The sequence below is a fragment of the Electrophorus electricus genome, chromosome 13 (genome assembly GCF_041902795.1).
Source record: "Electrophorus electricus isolate QZ-2024a chromosome 13, ASM4190279v1, whole genome shotgun sequence".
Lineage (NCBI taxonomy): Eukaryota > Metazoa > Chordata > Actinopteri > Gymnotiformes > Gymnotidae > Electrophorus > Electrophorus electricus.
The window spans coordinates 20,687,493-20,703,380 of record NC_137509.1 but is presented as its reverse complement, the minus strand read 5'-3'; the positions used below and the strand labels follow the sequence as shown (position 1 = coordinate 20,703,380).

At 36.5% G+C, this 15,888-nt stretch overlaps 17 pseudogenes; all 17 read right to left on the bottom strand.

Moving 5' to 3' along the window:
- Nucleotides 1-864: 864 nt before the first annotated feature.
- On the bottom strand, nt 865-983 carry LOC145646599 (5S ribosomal RNA; annotated as a pseudogene).
- An 884-nt stretch (nt 984-1,867) lies between these two features.
- LOC145648668 (5S ribosomal RNA) lies at nt 1,868-1,986 on the bottom strand (annotated as a pseudogene).
- Nucleotides 1,987-3,091: 1,105 nt separating this feature from the next.
- Nucleotides 3,092-3,210, bottom strand: LOC145643620 (5S ribosomal RNA; annotated as a pseudogene).
- A 791-nt stretch (nt 3,211-4,001) lies between these two features.
- Nucleotides 4,002-4,120, bottom strand: LOC145650362 (5S ribosomal RNA; annotated as a pseudogene).
- Nucleotides 4,121-4,472: 352 nt separating this feature from the next.
- Nucleotides 4,473-4,591, bottom strand: LOC145649184 (5S ribosomal RNA; annotated as a pseudogene).
- Nucleotides 4,592-5,382: 791 nt separating this feature from the next.
- LOC145649183 (5S ribosomal RNA) lies at nt 5,383-5,501 on the bottom strand (annotated as a pseudogene).
- Nucleotides 5,502-5,857: 356 nt separating this feature from the next.
- LOC145649583 (5S ribosomal RNA) lies at nt 5,858-5,976 on the bottom strand (annotated as a pseudogene).
- A 353-nt stretch (nt 5,977-6,329) lies between these two features.
- Nucleotides 6,330-6,448, bottom strand: LOC145643619 (5S ribosomal RNA; annotated as a pseudogene).
- A 352-nt stretch (nt 6,449-6,800) lies between these two features.
- On the bottom strand, nt 6,801-6,919 carry LOC145648789 (5S ribosomal RNA; annotated as a pseudogene).
- A 790-nt stretch (nt 6,920-7,709) lies between these two features.
- Nucleotides 7,710-7,828, bottom strand: LOC145647760 (5S ribosomal RNA; annotated as a pseudogene).
- Nucleotides 7,829-8,933: 1,105 nt separating this feature from the next.
- LOC145648140 (5S ribosomal RNA) lies at nt 8,934-9,052 on the bottom strand (annotated as a pseudogene).
- A 1,105-nt stretch (nt 9,053-10,157) lies between these two features.
- LOC145648139 (5S ribosomal RNA) lies at nt 10,158-10,276 on the bottom strand (annotated as a pseudogene).
- A 555-nt stretch (nt 10,277-10,831) lies between these two features.
- Nucleotides 10,832-10,950, bottom strand: LOC145649509 (5S ribosomal RNA; annotated as a pseudogene).
- Nucleotides 10,951-11,302: 352 nt separating this feature from the next.
- Nucleotides 11,303-11,421, bottom strand: LOC145650681 (5S ribosomal RNA; annotated as a pseudogene).
- A 666-nt stretch (nt 11,422-12,087) lies between these two features.
- On the bottom strand, nt 12,088-12,206 carry LOC145646598 (5S ribosomal RNA; annotated as a pseudogene).
- Nucleotides 12,207-13,644: 1,438 nt separating this feature from the next.
- LOC145647500 (5S ribosomal RNA) lies at nt 13,645-13,763 on the bottom strand (annotated as a pseudogene).
- Nucleotides 13,764-14,868: 1,105 nt separating this feature from the next.
- LOC145646597 (5S ribosomal RNA) lies at nt 14,869-14,987 on the bottom strand (annotated as a pseudogene).
- Nucleotides 14,988-15,888: the final 901 nt, after the last annotated feature.

Below are 15,888 nucleotides of genomic sequence, written 5' to 3'. Positions count from 1 at the left end.
GCCTAATCATAGCAAATATGATCAAAGACCAATCTGACAATTTTTTTTATTAATCCCTGCACTTGACATTCTAGAATGTTATCTTGAATGTAATTAAATGATGCAATAAAAGCTTACAATACGGAGCTGGTATACTGAGGCACTAATTATTCACTGCACTTCAAATTTGAACATGATAGCTTGAACATAAATTAAAGGGATGCAAACAATCTTACAGCACCTGCTATTCCCTGGTACTAAAATATTTCTATTTAATCTGTACACTTCACATACAAGCTTGTCAGTTGCAGATTAAAGTAAAGTGATGCAACAAAAACTTACAGCATCTGCTATTCCCAGGTGCTAACAGATAGTTTTTTTAATTAATCACTGCATTTCACATCCTAGCATGTCATCTTGACAGTAAATTAAAGTGATGCAAGAGAAGCTTACAGCATCTCATAGTCCAATGTGCTAACATATAGTTTTTTGATGAATCACTGCACTTCACATTCAGGCATGTAGGTTGGAGAGTAAATGAAAGTGATGCAAAAAAAACTTACAGCATCTGCTATTCCCAGGTGCTAACAGATAGTTTGAGTTAATTATTCACTGCATTTCAAATTTGAACATGATAGCTTGAACATAAATTAAAGGGATGCAATACAATCTTACAGCACCTGCTATTCCCTGGTACTAAAATATTTCTATTTAATCTGTACACTTCACATACAAGCTTGTCAGTTGCAGATTAAAGTAAAGTGATGCAACAAAAACTTACAGCATCTGCTATTCCCAGGTGCTAACAGATAGTTTTTTTTATTAATCACTGCACTTCACATTTGAGCATGTCAGCTTGAAAGTAAATTAAAGTGATGCAAGAAAAGCTTACAGCACCTGGTATTCCTAGGTAGGGTCCCACCTCAGTACTATTCAGGCCCAAACTTGCTTAGCTTCCAAGGTCAGATGAGATTGGGCGTTCTCAAGCTGGTGTGGCCGTAAGCCTTAAACACTTACTCAAATTGCCTAATCATAGCAAATATGATCAAAGACCAATCTGACAATTTTTTTTATTAATCCCTGCACTTGACATTCTAGAATGTTATCTTGAATGTAATTAAATGATGCAATAAAAGCTTACAATACGGAGCTGGTATACGGAGGCACTAATTATTCACTGCACTTCAAATTTGAACATGATAGCTTGAACATAAATTAAAGGGATGCAAACAATCTTACAGCACCTGCTATTCCCTGGTACTAAAATATTTCTATTTAATCTGTACACTTCACATACAAGCTTGTCAGTTGCAGATTAAAGTAAAGTGATGCAACAAAAACTTACAGCATCTGCTATTCCCAGGTGCTAACAGATAGTTTTTTTAATTAATCACTGCATTTCACATCCTAGCATGTCATCTTGACAGTAAATTAAAGTGATGCAAGAGAAGCTTACAGCATCTCGTAGTCCAATGTGCTAACATATAGTTTTTTGATGAATCACTGCACTTCACATTCAGGCATGTAGGTTGGAGAGTAAATGAAAGTGATGCAAAAAAAACTTACAGCATCTGCTATTCCCAGGTGCTAACAGATAGTTTGAGTTAATTATTCACTGCACTTCAAATTTGAACATGATAGCTTGAACATAAATTAAAGGGATGCAATACAATCTTACAGCACCTGCTATTCCCTGGTACTAAAATATTTCTATTTAATCTGTACACTTCACATACAAGCTTGTCAGTTGCAGATTAAAGTAAAGTGATGCAACAAAAACTTACAGCATTTGCTATTCCCAGGTGCTAACAGATAGTTTTTTTTATTAATCACTGCACTTCACATTTGAGCATGTCAGCTTGAAAGTAAATTAAAGTGATGCAAGAAAAGCTTACAGCACCTGGTATTCCTAGGTAGGGTCCCACCTCAGTACTATTCAGGCCCAAACTTGCTTAGCTTCCAAAGTCAGATGAGATTGGGCGTTCTCAAGCTGGTGTGGCCGTAAGCCTTAAACACTTACTCAAATTGCCTAATCATAGCAAATATGATCAAAGACCAATCTGACAATTTTTTTTATTAATCCCTGCACTTGACATTCTAGAATGTTATCTTGAATGTAATTAAATGATGCAATAAAAGCTTACAATACGGAGCTGGTATACGGAGGCACTAATTATTCACTGCACTTCAAATTTGAACATGATAGCTTGAACATAAATTAAAGGGATGCAAACAATCTTACAGCACCTGCTATTCCCTGGTACTAAAATATTTCTATTTAATCTGTACACTTCACATACAAGCTTGTCAGTTGCAGATTAAAGTAAAGTGATGCAACAAAAACTTACAGCATCTGCTATTCCCAGGTGCTAACAGATAGTTTTTTTAATTAATCACTGCATTTCACATCCTAGCATGTCATCTTGACAGTAAATTAAAGTGATGCAAGAGAAGCTTACAGCATCTCGTAGTCCAATGTGCTAACATATAGTTTTTTGATGAATCACTGCACTTCACATTCAGGCATGTAGGTTGGAGAGTAAATGAAAGTGATGCAAAAAAAACTTACAGCATCTGCTATTCCCAGGTGCTAACAGATAGTTTGAGTTAATTATTCACTGCACTTCAAATTTGAACATGATAGCTTGAACATAAATTAAAGGGATGCAATACAATCTTACAGCACCTGCTATTCCCTGGTACTAAAATATTTCTATTTAATCTGTACACTTCACATACAAGCTTGTCAGTTGCAGATTAAAGTAAAGTGATGCAACAAAAACTTACAGCATCTGCTATTCCCAGGTGCTAACAGATAGTTTTTTTAATTAATCACTGCATTTCACATCCTAGCATGTCATCTTGAAAGTAAATTGAAGGGATGCAAGAGAAGCTTACAGCATCTCGTAGTCCAAGGTGCTAACAGATAGATTTTTGAGGAATCACTGCACTTCACATTCAGGCATGTGAGTTGGAGAGTAAATGAAAGTGATGCAAAAAAAACTTACAGCATCTGCTATTCCCAGGTGCTAACAGATAGTTTTTTTTATTAATCACTGCACATCACATTTGAGCATGTCAGCTTGAAAGTAAATTAAAGTGATGCAAGAAAAGCTTACAGCACCTGGTATTCCTAGGTAGGGTCCCACCTCAGTAGTATCCAGGCCCAAACTTGCTTAGCTTCCAAGGTCAGATGAGATTGGGCTTGCTCAAACTGGTGTGGCCGTAAGCCTTAAACACTTACTCAAATTGCCTAATCATAGCAAATATGATCAAAGACCAATCTGACAATTTTTTTTATTAATCCCTGCACTTGACATTCTAGAATGTTATCTTGAATGTAAATTAAATGATGCAATAAAAGCTTACAACATCTGGTATACGGAGGCACTAACAGACAGTTTTTTGATGAATCACTGCACTTCACATTCAGGCATGTAGGTTGGAGAGTAAATGAAAGTGATGCAAAAAAAACTTACAGCATCTGCTATTCCCAGGTGCTAACAGATAGTTTGAGTTAATTATTCACTGCACTTCAAATTTGAACATGATAGCTTGAACATAAATTAAAGGGATGCAATACAATCTTACAGCACCTGCTATTCCCTGGTACTAAAATATTTCTATTTAATCTGTACACTTCACATACAAGCTTGTCAGTTGCAGATTAAAGTAAAGTGATGCAACAAAAACTTACAGCATTTGCTATTCCCAGGTGCTAACAGATAGTTTTTTTAATTAATCACTGCACTTCACATCCTAGCATGTCATCTTGAAAGTAAATTGAAGGGATGCAAGAGAAGCTTACAGCATCTCGTAGTCCAAGGTGCTAACAGATAGATTTTTGAGGAATCACTGCACTTCACATTCAGGCATGTGAGTTGGAGAGTAAATGAAAGTGATGCAAAAAAAACTTACAGCATCTGCTATTCCCAGGTGCTAACAGATAGTTTTTTTTATTAATCACTGCACATCACATTTGAGCATGTCAGCTTGAAAGTAAATTAAAGTGATGCAAGAAAAGCTTACAGCACCTGGTATTCCCAGGTAGGGTCCCACCTCAGTAGTATCCAGGCCCAAACTTGCTTAGCTTCCAAGGTCAGATGAGATTGGGCTTGCTCAAACTGGTGTGGCCGTAAGCCTTAAACACTTACTCAAATTGCCTAATCATAGCAAATATGATCAAAGACCAATCTGACAATTTTTTTTATTAATCCCTGCACTTGACATTCTAGAATGTTATCTTGAATGTAAATTAAATGATGCAATAAAAGCTTACAACATCTGGTATACGGAGGCACTAACAGACAGTTTTTTGATGAATCACTGCACTTCACATTCAGGCATGTGAGTTGGAGAGTAAATGAAAGTGATGCAAAAAAAACTTACAGCATCTGCTATTCCCAGGTGCTAACAGATAGTTTTTTATATTAATCACTGCACTTCACATTTGAGCATGTCAGCTTGAAAGTAAATTAAAGTGATGCAAGAAAAGCTTACAGCACCTGGTATTCCTAGGTAGGGTCCCACCTCAGTACTATCCAGGCCCAAACTTGCTTAGCTTCCAAGGTCAGAGGAGATTGGGCATTCTCAAGCTGGTGTGGCCGTAAGCCTTAAACACTTACACAAATTGCCTAATCATAGCAAATATGATCAAAGACCAATCTGACAATTTTTTTTATTAATCCCTGCACTTGACGTTCTAGAATGTTATCTTGAATGTAAATTAAATGATGCAATAAAAGCTTACAACATCTTGTATACGGAGGCACTAACAGACAGTTTTTTGATGAATCACTGCACTTCACATTCAGGCATGTGAGTTGGAGAGTAAATGGAAGTGATGCAAAAAAAACTTACATCATCTGCTATTCCCAGGTGCTAACAGATAGTTTGAGTTAATTATTCACTGCACTTCAAATTTGAACATGATAGCTTGAACATAAATTAAAGGGATGCAATACAATCTTACAGCACCTGCTATTCCCTGGTACTAAAATATTTCTATTTAATCTGTACACTTCACATACAAGCTTGTCAGTTGCAGATTAAAGTAAAGTGATGCAACAAAAACTTACAGCATCTGCTATTCCCAGGTGCTAACAGATAGTTTTTTTAATTAATCACTGCACTTCACATCCTAGCATGTCATCTTGAAAGTAAATTAAAGTGATGCAAGAGAAGCTTACAGCATCTCGTAGTCCAAGGTGCTAACAGATAGATTTTTGAGGAATCACTGCACTTCACATTCAGGCATGTGAGTTGGAGAGTAAATGAAAGTGATGCAAAAAAAACTTACAGCATCTGCTATTCCCAGGTGCTAACAGATAGTTTTTTTTATTAATCACTGCACTTCACATTTGAGCATGTCAGCTTGAAAGTAAATTAAAGTGATGCAAGAAAAGCTTACAGCACCTGGTATTCCTAGGTAGGGTCCCACCTCAGTACTATCCAGGCCCAAACTTGCTTAGCTTCCAAGGTCAGAGGAGATTGGGCATTCTCAAGCTGGTGTGGCCGTAAGCCTTAAACACTTACACAAATTGCCTAATCATAGCAAATATGATCAAAGACCAATCTGACAATTTTTTTTATTAATCCCTGCACTTGACATTCTAGAATGTTATCTTGATTGTAAATTAAATGATGCAATAAAAGCTTACAATACGGAGCTGGTATACGGAGGCAATAACAGACAGTTTTTTGATGAATCACTGCACTTCACATTCAGGCATGTGAGTTGGAGAGTAAATGAAAGTGATGCAAAAAAAACTTACAGCATCTGCTATTCCCAGGTGCTAACAGATGGTTTTTTTTATTAATCACTGCACTTCACATTTGAGCATGTCAGCTTGAAAGTAAATTAATGTGATGCAAGAAAAGCTTACAGCACCTGGTATTCCTAGGTAGGATCCCACATCAGTACTATCCAGGCCCAAACTTGCTTAGCTTCCAAGGTCAGATGAGATTGGGAATTCTCAAACTGGTGTGGCCGTAAGCCTTAAACACTTCCTCAAATTGCCTAATCATAGCAAATATGATCAAAGACCAATCTGACAATTTTTTTTATTAATCCCTGCAATTGACATTCTAGAATGTTATCTTGAATGTAAATTAAATGATGCAATAAAAGCTTACAACATCTGGTATACGGAGGAACTAACAGACAGTTTTTTAATGAATCACTGCACTTCACATTCAGGCACGTGAGTTGGAGAGTAAATGAAAGTGATGCAAAAAAAACTTACAGCATCTGCTATTCCCAGGTGCTAACAGATAGTTTTTTTTTATTAATCACTGCACTTCACATTTGAGCATGTCAGCTTGAAAGTAAATTAAAGTGATGCAAGAAAAGCTTACAGCACCTGGTATTCCTAGGTAGGGTCCCACCTCAGTAGTATCCAGGCCCAAACTTGCTTAGCTTCCAAGGTCAGATGAGATTGGGCTTGCTCAAACTGGTGTGGCCGTAAGCCTTAAACACTTACTCAAATTGCCTAATCATAGCAAATATGATCAAAGACCAATCTGACAATTTTTTTTATTAATCCCTGCACTTGACATTCTAGAATGTTATCTTGAATGTAAATTAAATGATGCAATAAAAGCTTACAACATCTGGTATATGGAGGCACTAACAGACAGTTTTTTGATGAATCACTGCACTTCACATTCAGGCATGTGAGTTGGAGAGTAAATGAAAGTGATGCAAAAAAAACTTACAGCATCTGCTATTCCCAGGTGCTAACAGATAGTTTTTTATATTAATCACTGCACTTCACATTTGAGCATGTCAGCTTGAAAGTAAATTAAAGTGATGCAAGAAAAGCTTACAGCACCTGGTATTCCTAGGTAGGGTCCCACCTCAGTACTATCCAGGCCCAAACTTGCTTAGCTTCCAAGTTCAGAGGAGATTGGGCATTCTCAAGCTGGTGTGGCCATAAGCCTTAAACACTTACACAAATTGCCTAATCATAGCAAATATGATCAAAGACCAATCTGACAATTTTTTTTATTAATCCCTGCACTTGACGTTCTAGAATGTTATCTTGAATGTAAATTAAATGATGCAATAAAAGCTTACAACATCTTGTATACGGAGGCACTAACAGACAGTTTTTTGATGAATCACTGCACTTCACATTCAGGCATGTGAGTTGGAGAGTAAATGAAAGTGATGCAAAAAAAACTTACATCATCTGCTATTCCCAGGTGCTAACAGATAGTTTGAGTTAATTATTCACTGCACTTCAAATTTGAACATGATAGCTTGAAAATAAATTAAAGGGATGCAAACAATCTTACAGCACCTGCTATTCCCTGGTACTAAAATATTTCTATTTAATCTGTACACTTCACATACAAGCTTGTCAGTTGCAGATTAAATTAAAGTGATGCAACAAAAACTTACAGCATCTGCCATTCCCAGGTGCTAACAGATAGTTTTTTTAATTAATCACTGCACTTCACATCCTAGCATGTCATCTTGAAAGTAAATTAAAGTGATGCAAGAGAAGCTGACAGCATCTCGTAGTCCAAGGTGCTAACAGATAGATTTTTGAGGAATCACTGCACTTCACATTCAGGCATGTGAGTTGGAGAGTAAATGAAAGTGATGCAAAAAAAACTTACAGCATCTGCTATTCCCAGGTGCTAACAGATAGTTTTTTTTATTAATCACTGCACTTCACATTTGAGCATGTCAGCTTGAAAGTAAATTAAAGTGATGCAAGAAAAGCTTACAGCACCTGGTATTCCTAGGTAGGGTCCCACCTCAGTACTATTCAGGCCCAAACTTGCTTAGCTTCCAAGGTCAGATGAGATTGGGCGTTCTCAAACTGGTGTGGCCGTAAGCCTTAAACACTTACTCAAATTGCCTAATCATAGCAAATATGATCAAAGACCAATCTGACAATTTTTTTTATTAATCCCTGCACTTGACATTCTAGAATGTTATCTTGAATGTAATTAAATGATGCAATAAAAGCTTACAATACGGAGCTGGTATACGGAGGCACTAATTATTCACTGCACTTCAAATTTGAACATGATAGCTTGAACATAAATTAAAGGGATGCAAACAATCTTACAGCACCTGCTATTCCCTGGTACTAAAATATTTCTATTTAATCTGTACACTTCACATACAAGCTTGTCAGTTGCAGATTAAAGTAAAGTGATGCAACAAAAACTTACAGCATCTGCTATTCCCAGGTGCTAACAGATAGTTTTTTTAATTAATCACTGCACTTCACATCCTAGCATGTCATCTTGAAAGTAAATTAAAGTGATGCAAGAGAAGCTTACAGCATCTCGTAGTCCAAGGTACTAACAGATAGATTTTTGAGGAATCACTGCACTTCACATTCAGGCATGTGAGTTGGAGAGTAAATGAAAGTGATGCAAAAAAAACTTACAGCATCTGCTATTCCCAGGTGCTAACAGATAGTTTGAGTTAATTATTCACTGCACTTCAAATTTGAACATGATAGCTTGAACATAAATTAAAGGGATGCAATACAATCTTACAGCACCTGCTATTCCCTGGTACTAAAATATTTCTATTTAATCTGTACACTTCACATACAAGCTTGTCAGTTGCAGATTAAAGTAAAGTGATGCAACAAAAACTTACAGCATTTGCTATTCCCAGGTGCTAACAGATAGTTTTTTTAATTAATCACTGCACTTCACATCCTAGCATGTCATCTTGAAAGTAAATTAAAGTGATGCAAGAGAAGCTTACAGCATCTCGTAGTCCAAGGTGCTAACAGATAGATTTTTGAGGAATCACTGCACTTCACATTCAGGCATGTGAGTTGGAGAGTAAATGAAAGTGATGCAAAAAAAACTTACAGCATCTGCTATTCCCAGGTGCTAACAGATAGTTTTTTTTATTAATCACTGCACTTCACATTTGAGCATGTCAGCTTGAAAGTAAATTAAAGTGATGCAAGAAAAGCTTACAGCACCTGGTATTCCTAGGTAGGGTCCCACCTCAGTACTATTCAGGCCCAAACTTGCTTAGCTTCCAAGGTCAGATGAGATTGGGCGTTCTCAAGCTGGTGTGGCCGTAAGACTTAAACACTTACTCAAATTGCCTAATCATAGCAAATATGATCAAAGACCAATCTGACAATTTTTTTTATTAATCCCTGCAATTGACATTCTAGAATGTTATCTTGAATGTAATTAAATGATGCAATAAAAGCTTACAATATGGAGCTGGTATACGGAGGCACTAATTATTCACTGCACTTCAAATTTGAACATGATAGCTTGAACATAAATTAAAGGGATGCAAACAATCTTACAGCACCTGCTATTCCCTGGTACTAAAATATTTCTATTTAATCTGTACACTTCACATACAAGCTTGTCAGTTGCAGATTAAAGTAAAGTGATGCAACAAAAACTTACAGCATTTGCTATTCCCAGGTGCTAACAGATAGTTTTTTTAATTAATCACTGCACTTCACATCCTAGCATGTCATCTTGAAAGTAAATTAAAGTGATGCAAGAGAAGCTTACAGCATCTCGTAGTCCAATGTGCTAACATATAGTTTTTTGATGAATCACTACACTTCACATTCAGGCATGTGAGTTGGAGAGTAAATGAAAGTGATGCAAAAAAAACTTACAGCATCTGCTATTCCCAGGTGCTAACAGATAGTTTGAGTTAATTATTCACTGCACTTCAAATTTGAACATGATAGCTTGAACATAAATTAAAGGGATGCAATACAATCTTACAGCACCTGCTATTCCCTGGTACTAAAATATTTCTATTTAATCTGTACACTTCACATACAAGCTTGTCAGTTGCAGATTAAAGTAAAGTGATGCAACAAAAACTTACAGCATTTGCTATTCCCAGGTGCTAACAGATAGTTTTTTTAATTAATCACTGCACTTCACATCCTAGCATGTCATCTTGAAAGTAAATTAAAGTGATGCAAGAGAAGCTTACAGCATCTCGTAGTCCAAGGTGCTAACAGATAGATTTTTGAGGAATCACTGCACTTCACATTCAGGCATGTGAGTTGGAGAGTAAATGAAAGTGATGCAAAAAAAACTTACAGCATCTGCTATTCCCAGGTGCTAACAGATAGTTTTTTTTATTAATCACTGCACTTCACATTTGAGCATGTCAGCTTGAAAGTAAATTAAAGTGATGCAAGAAAAGCTTACAGCACCTGGTATTCCTAGGTAGGGTCCCACCTCAGTACTATTCAGGCCCAAACTTGCTTAGCTTCCAAGGTCAGATGAGATTGGGCGTTCTCAAGCTGGTGTGGCCGTAAGACTTAAACACTTACTCAAATTGCCTAATCATAGCAAATATGATCAAAGACCAATCTGACAATTTTTTTTATTAATCCCTGCAATTGACATTCTAGAATGTTATCTTGAATGTAATTAAATGATGCAATAAAAGCTTACAATATGGAGCTGGTATACGGAGGCACTAATTATTCACTGCACTTCAAATTTGAACATGATAGCTTGAACATAAATTAAAGGGATGCAAACAATCTTACAGCACCTGCTATTCCCTGGTACTAAAATATTTCTATTTAATCTGTACACTTCACATACAAGCTTGTCAGTTGCAGATTAAAGTAAAGTGATGCAACAAAAACTTACAGCATCTGCTATTCCCAGGTGCTAACAGATAGTTTTTTTAATTAGTCACTGCATTTCACATCCTAGCATGTCATCTTGACAGTAAATTAAAGTGATGCAAGAGAAGCTTACAGCATCTCGTAGTCCAATGTGCTAACATATAGTTTTTTGATGAATCACTGCACTTCACATTCAGGCATGTGAGTTGGAGAGTAAATGAAAGTGATGCAAAAAAAACTTACAGCACCTGGTATTCCTAGGTAGGGTCCCACCTCAGTACTATCCAGGCCCAAACTTGCTTAGCTTCCAAGGTCAGATGAGATTGGGCATTCTCAAACTGGTGTGGCCGTAAGCCTTAAACACTTACTCAAATTGCCTAATCATAGCAAATATGATCAAAGACCAATCTGACAATTTTTTTTATTAATCCCTGCAATTGACATTCTAGAATGTTATCTTGAATGTAAATTAAATGATGCAATAAAAGCTTACAACATCTGGTATACGGAGGAACTAACAGACAGTTTTTTGATGAATCACTGCACTTCACATTCAGGCACGTGAGTTGGAGAGTAAATGAAAGTGATGCAAAAAAAACTTACAGCATCTGCTATTCCCAGGTGCTAACAGATAGTTTTTTTTATTAATCACTGCACTTCACATTTGAGCATGTCAGCTTGAAAGTAAATTAAAGTGATGCAAGAAAAGCTTACAGCACCTGGTATTCCTAGGTAAGGTCCCACCTCAGTAGTATCCAGGCCCAAACTTGCTTAGCTTCCAAGGTCAGATGAGATTGGGCGTGCTCAAACTGGTGTGGCCGTAAGCCTCAAACACTTACTCAAATTGCCTAATCATAGCAAATATGATCAAAGACCAATCTGACAATTTTTTTTATTAATCCCTGCAATTGACATTCTAGAATGTTATCTTGAATGTAATTAAATGATGCAATAAAAGCTTACAATACGGAGCTGGTATACGGAGGCACTAATTATTCACTGCACTTCAAATTTGAACATGATAGCTTGAACATAAATTAAAGGGATGCAAACAATCTTACAGCACCTGCTATTCCCTGGTACTAAAATATTTCTATTTAATCTGTACACTTCACATACAAGCTTGTCAGTTGCAGATTAAAGTAAAGTGATGCAACAAAAACTTACAGCATCTGCTATTCCCAGGTGCTAACAGATAGTTTTTTTAATTAATCACTGCACTTCACATCCTAGCATGTCATCTTGAAAGTAAATTAAAGTGATGCAAGAGAAGCTTACAGCATCTCGTAGTCCAAGGTGCTAACAGATAGATTTTTGAAGAATCACTGCACTTCACATTCAGGCATGTGAGTTGGAGAGTAAATGAAAGTGATGCAAAAAAAACTTACAGCATCTGCTATTCCCAGGTGCTAACAGATAGTTTTTTTTATTAATCACTGCACTTCACATTTGAGCATGTCAGCTTGAAAGTAAATTAAAGTGATGCAAGAAAAGCTTACAGCACCTGGTATTCCTAGGTAGGGTCCCACCTCAGTACTATTCAGGCCCAAACTTGCTTAGCTTCCAAGGTCAGATGAGATTGGGCGTTCTCAAGCTGGTGTGGCCGTAAGCCTTAAACACTTACTCAAATTGCCTAATCATAGCAAATATGATCAAAGACCAATCTGACAATTTTTTTTATTAATCCCTGCACTTGACATTCTAGAATGTTATCTTGAATGTAATTAAATGATGCAATAAAAGCTTACAATACGGAGCTGGTATACTGAGGCACTAATTATTCACTGCACTTCAAATTTGAACATGATAGCTTGAACATAAATTAAAGGGATGCAAACAATTTTACAGCACCTGCTATTCCCTGGTACTAAAATATTTCTATTTAATCTGTACACTTCACATACAAGCTTGTCAGTTGCAGATTAAAGTAAAGTGATGCAACAAAAACTTACAGCATTTGCTATTCCCAGGTGCTAACAGATAGTTTTTATAATTAATCACTGCACTTCACATCCTAGCATGTCATCTTGAAAGTAAATTAAAGTGATGCAAGAGAAGCTTACAGCATCTCGTAGTCCAAGGTACTAACAGATAGATTTTTGAGGAATCACTGCACTTCACATTCAGGCATGTGAGTTGGAGAGTAAATGAAAGTGATGCAAAAAAAACTTACAGCATCTGCTATTCCCAGGTGCTAACAGATAGTTTGAGTTAATTATTCACTGCACTTCAAATTTGAACATGATAGCTTGAACATAAATTAAAGGGATGCAATACAATCTTACAGCACCTGCTATTCCCAGGTGCTAACAGATAGTTTTTTTTATTAATCACTGCACTTCACATTTGAGCATGTCAGCTTGAAAGTAAATTAAAGTGATGCAAGAGAAGCTTACAGCATCTCGTAGTCCAAGGTGCTAACAGATAGATTTTTGAGGAATCACTGCACTTCACATTCAGGCATGTGAGTTGGAGAGTAAATGAAAGTGATGCAAAAAAAACTTACAGCATCTGCTATTCCCAGGTGCTAACAGATAGTTTGAGTTAATTATTCACTGCACTTCAAATTTGAACATGATAGCTTGAACATAAATTAAAGGGATGCAATACAATCTTACAGCACCTGCTATTCCCTGGTACTAAAATATTTCTATTTAATCTGTACACTTCACATACAAGCTTGTCAGTTGCAGATTAAAGTAAAGTGATGCAACAAAAACTTACAGCATTTGCTATTCCCAGGTGCTAACAGATAGTTTTTTTAATTAATCACTGCACTTCACATCCTAGCATGTCATCTTGAAAGTAAATTAAAGTGATGCAAGAGAAGCTTACAGCATCTCGTAGTCCAAGGTGCTAACAGATAGATTTTTGAGGAATCACTGCACTTCACATTCAGGCATGTGAGTTGGAGAGTAAATGAAAGTGATGCAAAAAAAACTTACAGCATCTGCTATTCCCAGGTGCTAACAGATAGTTTTTTTTATTAATCACTGCACTTCACATTTGAGCATGTCAGCTTGAAAGTAAATTAAAGTGATGCAAGAAAAGCTTACAGCACCTGGTATTCCTAGGTAGGGTCCCACCTCAGTACTATTCAGGCCCAAACTTGCTTAGCTTCCAAGGTCAGATGAGATTGGGCGTTCTCAAGCTGGTGTGGCCATAAGCCTTAAACACTTACTCAAATTGCCTAATCATAGCAAATATGATCAAAGACCAATCTGACAATTTTTTTTATTAATCCCTGCAATTGACATTCTAGAATGTTATCTTGAATGTAATTAAATGATGCAATAAAAGCTTACAATACGGAGCTGGTATACGGAGGCACTAATTATTCACTGCACTTCAAATTTGAACATGATAGCTTGAACATAAATTAAAGGGATCCAAACAATCTTACAGCACCTGCTATTCCCTGGTACTAAAATATTTCTATTTAATCTGTACACTTCACATACAAGCTTGTCAGTTGCAGATTAAAGTAAAGTGATGCAACAAAAACTTACAGCATCTGCTATTCCCAGGTGCTAACAGATAGTTTTTTTAATTAATCACTGCATTTCACATCCTAGCATGTCATCTTGACAGTAAATTAAAGTGATGCAAGAGAAGCTTACAGCATCTCGTAGTCCAATGTGCTAACATATAGTTTTTTGATGAATCACTACACTTCACATTCAGGCATGTGAGTTGGAGAGTAAATGAAAGTGATGCAAAAAAAACTTACAGCATCTGCTATTCCCAGGTGCTAACAGATAGTTTGAGTTAATTATTCACTGCACTTCAAATTTGAACATGATAGCTTGAACATAAATTAAAGGGATGCAATACAATCTTACAGCACCTGCTATTCCCTGGTACTAAAATATTTCTATTTAATCTGTACACTTCACATACAAGCTTGTCAGTTGCAGATTAAAGTAAAGTGATGCAACAAAAACTTACAGCATTTGCTATTCCCAGGTGCTAACAGATAGTTTTTTTAATTAATCACTGCACTTCACATCCTAGCATGTCATCTTGAAAGTAAATTAAAGTGATGCAAGAGAAGCTTACAGCATCTCGTAGTCCAAGGTGCTAACAGATAGATTTTTGAGGAATCACTGCACTTCACATTCAGGCATGTGAGTTGGAGAGTAAATGAAAGTCATGCAAAAAAAACTTACAGCATCTGCTATTCCCAGGTGCTAACAGATAGTTTTTTTTATTAATCACTGCACTTCACATTTGAGCATGTCAGCTTGAAAGTAAATTAAAGTGATGCAAGAAAAGCTTACAGCACCTGGTATTCCTAGGTAGGGTCCCACCTCAGTACTATTCAGGCCCAAACTTGCTTAGCTTCCAAGGTCAGATGAGATTGGGCGTTCTCAAGCTGGTGTGGCCGTAAGCCTTAAACACTTACTCAAATTGCCTAATCATAGCAAATATGATCAAAGACCAATCTGACAATTTTTTTTATTAATCCCTGCACTTGACATTCTAGAATGTTATCTTGAATGTAATTAAATGATGCAATAAAAGCTTACAATACGGAGCTGGTATACTGAGGCACTAATTATTCACTGCACTTCAAATTTGAACATGATAGATTGAACATAAATTAAAGGGATGCAAACAATCTTACAGCACCTGCTATTCCCTGGTACTAAAATATTTCTATTTAATCTGTACACTTCACATACAAGCTTGTCAGTTGCAGATTAAAGTAAAGTGATGCAACAAAAACTTACAGCATCTGCTATTCCCAGGTGCTAACAGATAGTTTTTTTAATTAATCACTGCATTTCACATCCTAGCATGTCATCTTGACAGTAAATTAAAGTGATGCAAGAGAAGCTTACAGCATCTCGTAGTCCAATGTGCTAACATATAGTTTTTTGATGAATCACTGCACTTCACATTCAGGCATGTGAGTTGGAGAGTAAATGAAAGTGATGCAAAAAAAACTTACAGCATCTGCTATTCCCAGGTGCTAACAGATAGTTTGAGTTAATTATTCACTGCACTTCAAATTTGAACATGATAGCTTGAACATAAATTAAAGGGATGCAATACAATCTTACAGCACCTGCTATTCCCTGGTACTAAAATATTTCTATTTAATCTGTACACTTCACATACAAGCTTGTCAGTTGCCGATTAAAGTAAAGTGATGCAACAAAAACTTACAGCATTTGCTATTCCCAGGTGCTAACAGATAGTTTTTTTAATTAATCACTGCACTTCACATCCTAGCATGTCATCTTGAAAGTAAATTAAAGTGATTCAAGAGAAGCTTACAGCATCTCGT